General features: G+C 37.2%; 1 pseudogene; it reads left to right on the top strand.

The window, feature by feature from the left end:
- Positions 1 to 4,324: 4,324 nt before the first annotated feature.
- Positions 4,325 to 5,481, top strand: LOC122060523 (annotated as a pseudogene).
- The last annotated feature ends 3,718 nt before the right edge of the window (positions 5,482 to 9,199 follow it).

Raw genomic sequence — 9,199 nt, 5'->3', positions numbered from 1 at the left:
TAAGGGTTGATGTCTTTGGCTCGTCCAGTCCACTCTGAACTTGGCCCTGATTTTTGCCATTGATGTTGACCATGGTTGTGACCTTGATGTTAACTCTGAATTTAACCTAATTTTATATGTTGTTTGACATTGAGCCATTGACACCTCAAAACTCCTAGTATATCTTCTCACCAATCTCTCTTGCTTTTTTTATCAAAAAAAAAAAAAATCTCTCTTGTATTTTTTACTAAGACAAATAATTTGTAACTTTGTATTTTTTATCTCCACTTTATTATGAATATTTTTTATTTTTAAGTTATTTCATATTTTGTAGGGTTAGGGTAAGGGTCAGGGTCAGGGTCAAGGTATACCCAACCCTTGATGGCAAACCAAGGTCAGGGTCAAGGTCATCCTTGAAAGATAGGTCCAGGATTGGACCGAACCCTGAAAGGTAAAACTAGGATTGAAGTTTTATAGTCCTAAGTCAGGATAAAGGTGGATTTAAGCCCAATTAAGGGGACTTAAGGTTAACCCCGCCTGTTGCACCCCTATGTGAAATTATATCTCTTTAATTCCCAGCATCATAGTATCATATTCGACCTTAATTTGGGCGCTTCGTGGTTCGCGCAAAACCAGCACTAATGGTCTTCCTGTGGCTGTTTTAAAGGTGCATTTGCTTTCTCTTGCTCCACGTGGGTGCTTTTTTAACTCGTTCACCATGGAAAGAAGTCACAATGCTTCGTCAGTAACAGCTGTGATTTTCTTTATTTCGTTGGCAATTTTTTGGACCAAAAACACATGTTTCTTCTCTCGTCTTTTGGATGGGAATATTGCAATCTCAAATTTTTGGATTGAGTTAGATATCGGTAATCGGATCATGGTTTTGGTAATCCATATTGGTATTGGGATCGCTCTTGACTGATAATGATCCAGATTGGTAATTGAAATGATCTATCCCCTGTTTTTTTTTTTTTTAAATAGATTTTTGACCTTTTAACTCTTTATCCGTATTGATATGACGTTATTGGATTAGGGGTGCAAGGGGGTCGGGCTTTTCAAAACCCATACCTCCACCCTAAATCCTTGTGAGTTGGCCCCGACCCGACCCTGATTCAGGGCCTTAAAATCTCAACCCTTATCCGATCTTGTCGCACACCCACTGATTGGCCCTGATTAGATATAGCCGGGTCGATGTGTCCTTGTTTAACCTTGACCCTGATTTGTCATCTAGGGCTGAGCACACCATGACCAACATTGACCTTGACCCTATACAGTGTGAGATTACATAAAAACTGAAAATATTCATTAAATACTATGAACTTGCACCAGTGCTAAGACTGAATATCCCAAAGAGCTCAAATTTAAGGGGGATTTTTTTTTTTTTTGAGTGTGTGTGAGGAAATATAATCCAAAAAACTCATTTGTCTTAATATTAGTAATGACATCAGAGAATCTTAATATAGGAGCAAGGATTTAGAGGACGGTATTGATATCGGTATTGGTGTTGGACATCGATACTAATCTGGTGGGTATCGGTCAATAATTTTACCCTTGCTTTTTTTTAAAAGTATTAATTTTTTTTACTATTTTACCCCTGAATCGATACAAATAACTGATTCGAATTTGTCAAGAATCAAGGATTGGTTTCAATCAATACCAATCCGATACAGCCTATACGAGACCGATACTTGAAACCATGTAGGAGTCAATATACATAATATCAAACAACCGAGAAAGACTCTCCACATCATTCATTGCATTTCCATGTTCATTCATTTAAAGGATATAAGACATTTGCCACATGGAATTTTCCTCATCAATTGTGTCAGTACTCAACTCAGTAATGCAATAAGAAAAACACCCAGTTTCTTCATATTAATGGTTTCCAATTGAATTAATCAGGCTCGGTAAGGGAGAGAGAGAGAGAGAGAGAGAGAGAGAGCATATAGTCAAGTTCAATTTTCAATGTTCTGTTCATATATATAGTACTTAGTAATACATTGAAAATTGATTCAAAATCCGCTCCCTTCCCTGAATTTGAAAAATAAAAAAGCATACAATATCATGCTGCTTTAGGTCAAATTAATAATTTCACAATTCTCATTAAGACAGGAAAATATAATTAATGCAGTAAAAAATTAGTAAGATAAACAAACAATAGTGCATGTAAATGGCTGGCTAAAGTAAAGAAGCAGATTTTTTGCCTTCTTGCACCTAAGAAAACGGTAAAATGTAGCCTCTGATTTATGTCATTTTAGAGTATGGTATTCAAAGCAAAAACTGATCTACATAAGCATTTCAAGCACATAGCTTTAGGTGTAGAAATAATCCCAAATCTAATGTCTGACACCTTATAATTGCATTAAATAAATCCTACTGATCATCAAATGGAATCCTACAACAAATGCTTGATGCGCTAGTAGACCCAGGTTCAGGTTGTGCTAATTCTTCCTAAAGCATGACTCAAATTTCAATTACCTATATTTGATAGGCACAACCAACTTAAGAGGGGCTGATTTGATCAGCTTTGTTCTCAAAACTTAATGGCATGGAGGGATGATGGGGCAATTTGATTGTTGGATAGATAGATTTTGGGTTAGATTTGCTAGTTGATACACTTCATTTTCGAGACATATTTCAATTAAATATCCTTGTATGTATTGAAATGCACCCTTGATCCTTCTATCTATGTATCTTCTTGTAGTTCCTATGTTTTTAGAGCGTTATTTTTTCACTTGATGACATTGTTTGAGCTGAAACTCGACATAAAATCTAGAAAAGAAACAAGAAGAGAAGAAAAGAAAAGAAAAGAAAAAGGAATCTAGAAAAGAAAGAAAAATAAAAGAGAAGAAATGAAATGGTGAAAATATATATATATATATATATGTATGTTTGATTAACATTAGAAAAATAAAAAATATATATTTGTATTTTTTTATGTTTTCTTGTGTTTTTGACAATGATTTGTTTGTCGTAAGGAATTTAGGTGTAAGGATTTATATGTATGTTTAATGTTTGTCGTAAAGATTGATATCAATCAAGATCAATACCAAAAATCATTGTCCAAAGTGGAATTAAAAAAGAAATGTAATAATCTTACACCTAAATCATTGTGAGATGTTTAATTTTTTTCTTTTCTTTTCTTTTCTTCTCTTGGCTACGAAATACAGCCTTATAGTAGCACTCTCATGGTGATGAAAGGTTGAGTACGACAGCCCAAGGCTGCATTGTTGGAAGAAGCGTTTAAATGTAAAGAAGGCTGCATTGTTGGAAGAAGCGTTTAAATGTAAAGATTCCACAATGGGGAGAGAGAGGAAATCATTATTTAAGTAATAGAAAATAGAGAAATTTAGAACTTTTTTTTCTCATTTCAGATCTTATCCATGGGGTGAGATGTCATAATTATGGACTTAATTAATTATTCAAGTTGATTACATGAGTAAAAACCAAGTTATATGAAATGGTTAGATCCACTTTCAAGTTTAAGGATATGGTGGTTCAATCCATTGTAGCTTAAGATTTTGGGTGTAGGAAAGTATTATAAATATTGGGTTTTGGGTTCTTCCAGCTATCATTCATTTTTCCTCACTTTACTACAAAAGTTAAAAACTCAAGAAGGTCTGAGGGTGTAGAAGATTCATAATCAAGAGAAGAAAATTGTGAAAAACTGCATCGATCATCTTCATATGTTAGGTACAAGGTATAAATCGATCATTTATGTTTTGATTCGACTTCTTATTCTAATTGTCTGTATGGGAACGTATTAGGGCTTATTGTGAAACACTAAACATCCTAACATGGGAAGCCATTTTTCTTCTAAACTTCACAATGAATTTCTCTTTATAAACTTTATTTTGAACTCAAATTAAAATTCTATGGGGATTTGTTAATCTTAGGATGATGGTTGAACCTTGGCGAGGATTTTTTTTTTCCCTCTTATTCTTCTTCTTCTTCATCTTGTCACAATTTACTAAGAAATGGTTCAATTAATCAGGTAGGCTTTTACTGTTTTACCTTTGATCTGTACCATTAAATCAATATCCATAAGGATTGATATCAATCAAGATCAATACCAAAAATCATTGTCCAAAGTGGAGTTAAAAAAAAAAAAAATATATATATATATATATATATAATAATCTTACACCTAAACCATTGTACGGGATTAAAATAAAAAAGGTGATTTTCATCAACCTCCCTTGACCTTTTTTTATATTACATCCTCTCCTTAAAATTTCATTTATTACATTTAAACTCAGCCAGACTAACACAGTGAGATGTTAATTTTTTTTTTAAATTGAAATGACGATTTTACCCTTCTTCTTCTTTTTCCTTCCCTGGAGCCACTGGCCTTATGTCCTTCCACCGCTTCATCCACTTGCCCGTCTCTCGCGGCGTTCAGCTTTCCCAAGGTCTCGCCTTTGCGTTCTCCGCCATCATATACATTTGTAACAATCAGGACTTCGCAACTTCTAAATCGGGCTCTGCTCCCCTCTCGCTCGGCCTAGATGGACTTATCCTTGCCCTCTTCGCACTCCTATTCATTGTCCTCACAACGGGTTTTGGGGATTCCATCGATGAATCCGAACCTCAACCTCTGCTTGAATCGAGAGAACCCCATCGTCGACGTCACCGTCCAATTCGAAGGATGTGTATCTTATTGGCAATTCCATCTACGCTTCTGGTATTCCTCCTGGGTCTGAGGCTCTGTTTCGTTCGTGACCCTTCCATTGTTAAGGATCTCAAGTTCGGCCCTTCAAAGATCCAAGTGGCCAAGATCTCTTGCGAAGACTGGAAGATCGGATTCATTCGAGCTGGAAATTCCTCAAATTCTTCTCTCTGTTCTCAACTCTGTGATTGCAGTCTATAAATTATCAGCCGACCTATTCCCTGAAAAGGAGGTGTTGGCCACGGCAATTTCAGTGAGTGTGGGAGCCATGAAATTAGTGGGTTGCTGGTTCGGAGCAATGCATGTCTGCCACGGCTCAGGGGATTAGCAGGGCAGTACCATTTCGGTGGAAGAAGTGGTGCATCAGTGCTATTTTTGGGGGATAGGGAAACTTGTTCTTGGGCTTGTTTTTGGGAACTCGTTTGTGAAGATGTTGGATATGTTCCCAAATGGGTTATTGGGGTTCTCTTGCTCTTCTATGGGATTGAATTGGCAATGGCTTCCAGGGACATGAACACCAACGAGGAGTCTTTTGTGATGCTGGTTTGTGCTGCTGTGTCCATGACTGGTTCAAGTGCTGATTTGGGTATCGATTGTGGGATTGTTCTGTTTTTGCTTCTGAAGCTCAGGGAAGTCAATTGTTTTTCTTCAAGCTTCGCCAAATCCATGGATTCTAATGATATTGATTCCAGTCATCTGCCTTAGGAGATGAAATGGGTTCCTCCTTTGGTGGAGCAAGCTCAGCCTAGCCTAGCCTAGCCTAGTTGTAGATACTGTAAATGAAGAAGGATAAAATCGTCTTTTCAATTTAAAAAAACTAATACTCTTCACAGAGTTTTAATTTAAGTGAGTTTAAATCTAATAAATGAATTTTTAAGGAGAATGATGTAATATAGGTAAACACGGTGTTAGTTTAAGTAAGTTAAAATGTAATAAATGATTTTTTTTTCAGGAGAATGATGTAATATAGGTAAACGTGAAGGTTGATGTAAATCACCCAAATAAAAAATATATAATAAGAAGAAGTGAGATTAAAGTTTGAAGAGAGACAGGGAAAACAATGACTGCCTTTGCACTGGGATTAAGCTCGTCAAGATTCAAATAGTTAATACTTATAATGTTAATAAATTAGTTAAGCTCTTACCATTTTTCTTTATAAAAACAAAGGCCGAGGGTCCGCCTTTTAGTTTCTCCAAGAAACAATATCCGTCACAGATCACAATGATACCTGATCGACATACGAAAAAAAAAAAAGAACCTTCTTTTAGGGGTGAAGAAAAGAAATCGTCCTCTGGCATCAAGAAACCTTCAATTTCCAGATCCAACCAGCTTTGAATTTTCTCAGAAAATGACTCGTCAGCTTCGTCGCTTACACCTTGACTGAGACATCTTTGTAGCCGTGCCGTTCCTATGTGTCGGGAGCTTTCAACCTCTTTCTATGTCAAGTAATGAAACTACATTGTATTGATTGAATTGAGGGTATTACAATCTAGTAATCTATATATAGGGCCTAGATAGAAATTCACATTTTCAACCTCTTTCTATGTCAAATAATGAAACTACATTGTATTGATTGAATTGAGAGTATTACAATCTAGTGGTCTATATATAGGGCCAGATAAAAATCCCAATAATTGAAAACTCCATCTGGACAACGCCCTTTCTTTGGAAAATAATCCTCTGTTTTTCTCATCTCTGTTTTTCCTTGTTTTGCTACCTGCAGAACGCGACACGTGAACAACTTTAAGACCAACGCACCGGATGTAATAATCCTCACCCAATCTTGATCGTTGATCTCCTTGTTGTCTACGTGTCGCGTTCTACAGGTAGCAAAACAAGAAAAACATGGATGGAAAAAATAGAGGATTTTGATCCTTTTTTTTTTCTGCCTTTTCATTTTCCTCATTCAGCTCCGTACTGTGGGAAATAGTGACCCTCAGAGCTCGCGTCAGCTTAAGAAGCATCCCACCTCCTCCCTCCATTTGCCTTTTCTTCGGATGAATCCAACTCTAGTCAAGTCGTCCCATCGAAGAGAGCCAAATCTCTCTCAGGTTTCGTCGTGGGTGGACCTGTAACCTTCGCGTGTGGTACCACTGCTGGTTTTATAAAAGGGAACCCTTCAAAATCAAGATCCAACCAGCTTCGAATTTTCTCAAGAAATGACTCTCATCAGCTTCGTCATGTACCCTCCTTTCATCTAAGACATCTCAGTAGTAAAGACGTTCTTGTGTTTTCTGAGCCCAAGTGAGTTGTTTTTTCATCTCATTTATAACATATGATTTTACTCTCTAATTCCTCTTTGATCTTCTTGTTGGCCTCCGTTTTCGATTTTAACTGTTTGTCCAGCGCTTTCTTTGGTCAATTCAGGAATCTTTACATTACATCTCATCTCATAATCTGGTAATGGAGAGACGTCATATGAGTTCAGAACTCTATAAAGCAGCAATAGCCGGAGATGCTGATTATTCAGAAACGGCATCTGAGGAGAGAAAAGAGAGTCTTAGACACGATCTCCTCCGTTTGACACACGAGGAAAGTAATTCCCTACACGTAGCAGCGAGGTGTGAACCTGAAAAGTTCTTGCTGTTGGGACGTGAAAAGTTCGTGCCGTTTGGACGTGAAATACTCAAAATACTCGTGCGGTTTGGACTTGGAAAGTTCGTTCGGTTTGGACGCGAAGAGTTCGTGCGGCGTGTTGTTAGTCTTTGCCCCTCGCTTGTACATCAGCAAAACAAGAAAGGAGACAACCCGCTTCATGTTGCTGCCAGGGCCGGTCACCTTGAAGTCGTCAAACTCATTACTGAATCCTTCGAGCAGTTCCAGCATCGTCAAGGTACTGATATAAATTCAGAGAGGTCTGTGAGAGAAGCTGAGGAAGGGGAAAGGCCTTCAAGTCCAATAATATGGGAGTGTACTCAAAACCAACAACGGATAACATCATCAGAATGGCCTTCAGTGCCAATATGGAGAACTCTAAACCAAGATGGCAGCACCACTCTTCATGAAGCGTTAAGGAGCAAACACGAGGATGAGGCACTCAACCTACTGGATCTGGACAGTGAACTGGTTGTCGATGTTATCAATGCCAAAGATGAGAGTCCCTTGTACCTGGCTGCTGAAGCCGGCTTTATCAGTGTTTTAGAAAAAATCCTTAACGCAGGCGAGAGGAACAACACAGGCATTCTCAATCCTTTAAAGCATTACTTCCCGGCCAGTTTACAAACAGAGTTACAACATTATGTCATGTGAAGGATTTTTTTGGTAGAACATGACATGTGATTTTTCTTTTTTTTTGGTAAAACGTAATGTGTAATTAGACTGCCCTAAAATTTGAGTCCGGATCAGGTTAGGCACATGGATGAGAACAATCTCATACGACCCTGATTCTGCCACTTGAAATTCACCAAATTCAAAATTCAATGCTTATGAGATAGAGATTTAGAGATTTCCTAATGTCAAGACTAAGGGTGTACGAGATTGTTCTCATACATAAACCTCAAATGTCTAGTCTCCTAGAATTTTAGACATGACTAGTTCATTCTACCTTGTATTATTCATTACGCAGAGCCACTTGATAAGTAAAAGGACTTATTCACTGTTGATGTGCACTTCATATTTACCCAGATCTTTCTGTGTGGTTCAAATTAATGAAAAAAAAAATTGAAAACCAATATTTCAATTGCCTTTCTTTTATAAGTTTTCAAAGTACGATGCATCCTGTAGTAACCAAAGTGATGAAATCAAAGGTGTAATCTTCTTTCGATTATCTCATCTTATTTTCAAAAGTTGTTTGATTTAGAGTATTTTATGGTGATTGACCCATTTTGATTGTGTCATTCATCATTTTTTTTCCCCCTTCAAAGCATTACTTCCCGGCCACTTTACAAACAGATTTACAACATTATGTCATGTGAAGGATTTTTTTGGTAGAACATGACATGTGATTTTATTTTTTGGTAAAATGTAATGTTTAATTAGACTACCTTAAAATTTGAGTCTGGATCAAGTCAGGCACGTAAACCTCAAATGTCTAGTCTCCTAGAATTTTACACATGACTAGTTCATTATAACTTGTATTATTCATTATGCAGAGCAATTTGATAAGTAAAAGGACTCATTCATTGTTGATGTGCACTTCATATTTACCTTGATATGAAGCACACAGTGCACAGGTACTATTGACATTGCTAAACCTCTACGTATCTCTATTCCTATTAAGAGAAAGTCTCGAGTTCGCACCTTAGCTTTGGTTAAATATGAGCAGCTACCTAATTTTTGTTACTATTGTGGAATGCTAGTGTCAAACCCCGTTCACACAGAACCGGGCCAGTGACCGGGTTAACACCGGTTAACCCAAACCTGCCAGGATCATCTGATACAGTATTCCACCACAGCATACACACAACTGAGAAAGAGCTCATCAGTTCAGCGGAAGACTTGGTTTACCTGTGAATATTCCCATAATACTTGATACCCGAATTGTGATACAATAGTTAGAGAATACTTAGAAAATCCTCGTGTGGCTGTGTTTGATCCTAAACAATTTAATGA

This window comes from Macadamia integrifolia, chromosome 14, assembly GCF_013358625.1.
Source record: "Macadamia integrifolia cultivar HAES 741 chromosome 14, SCU_Mint_v3, whole genome shotgun sequence".
Lineage (NCBI taxonomy): Eukaryota > Viridiplantae > Streptophyta > Magnoliopsida > Proteales > Proteaceae > Macadamia > Macadamia integrifolia.
This window is presented reverse-complemented; position numbering and strand designations above follow the sequence as displayed.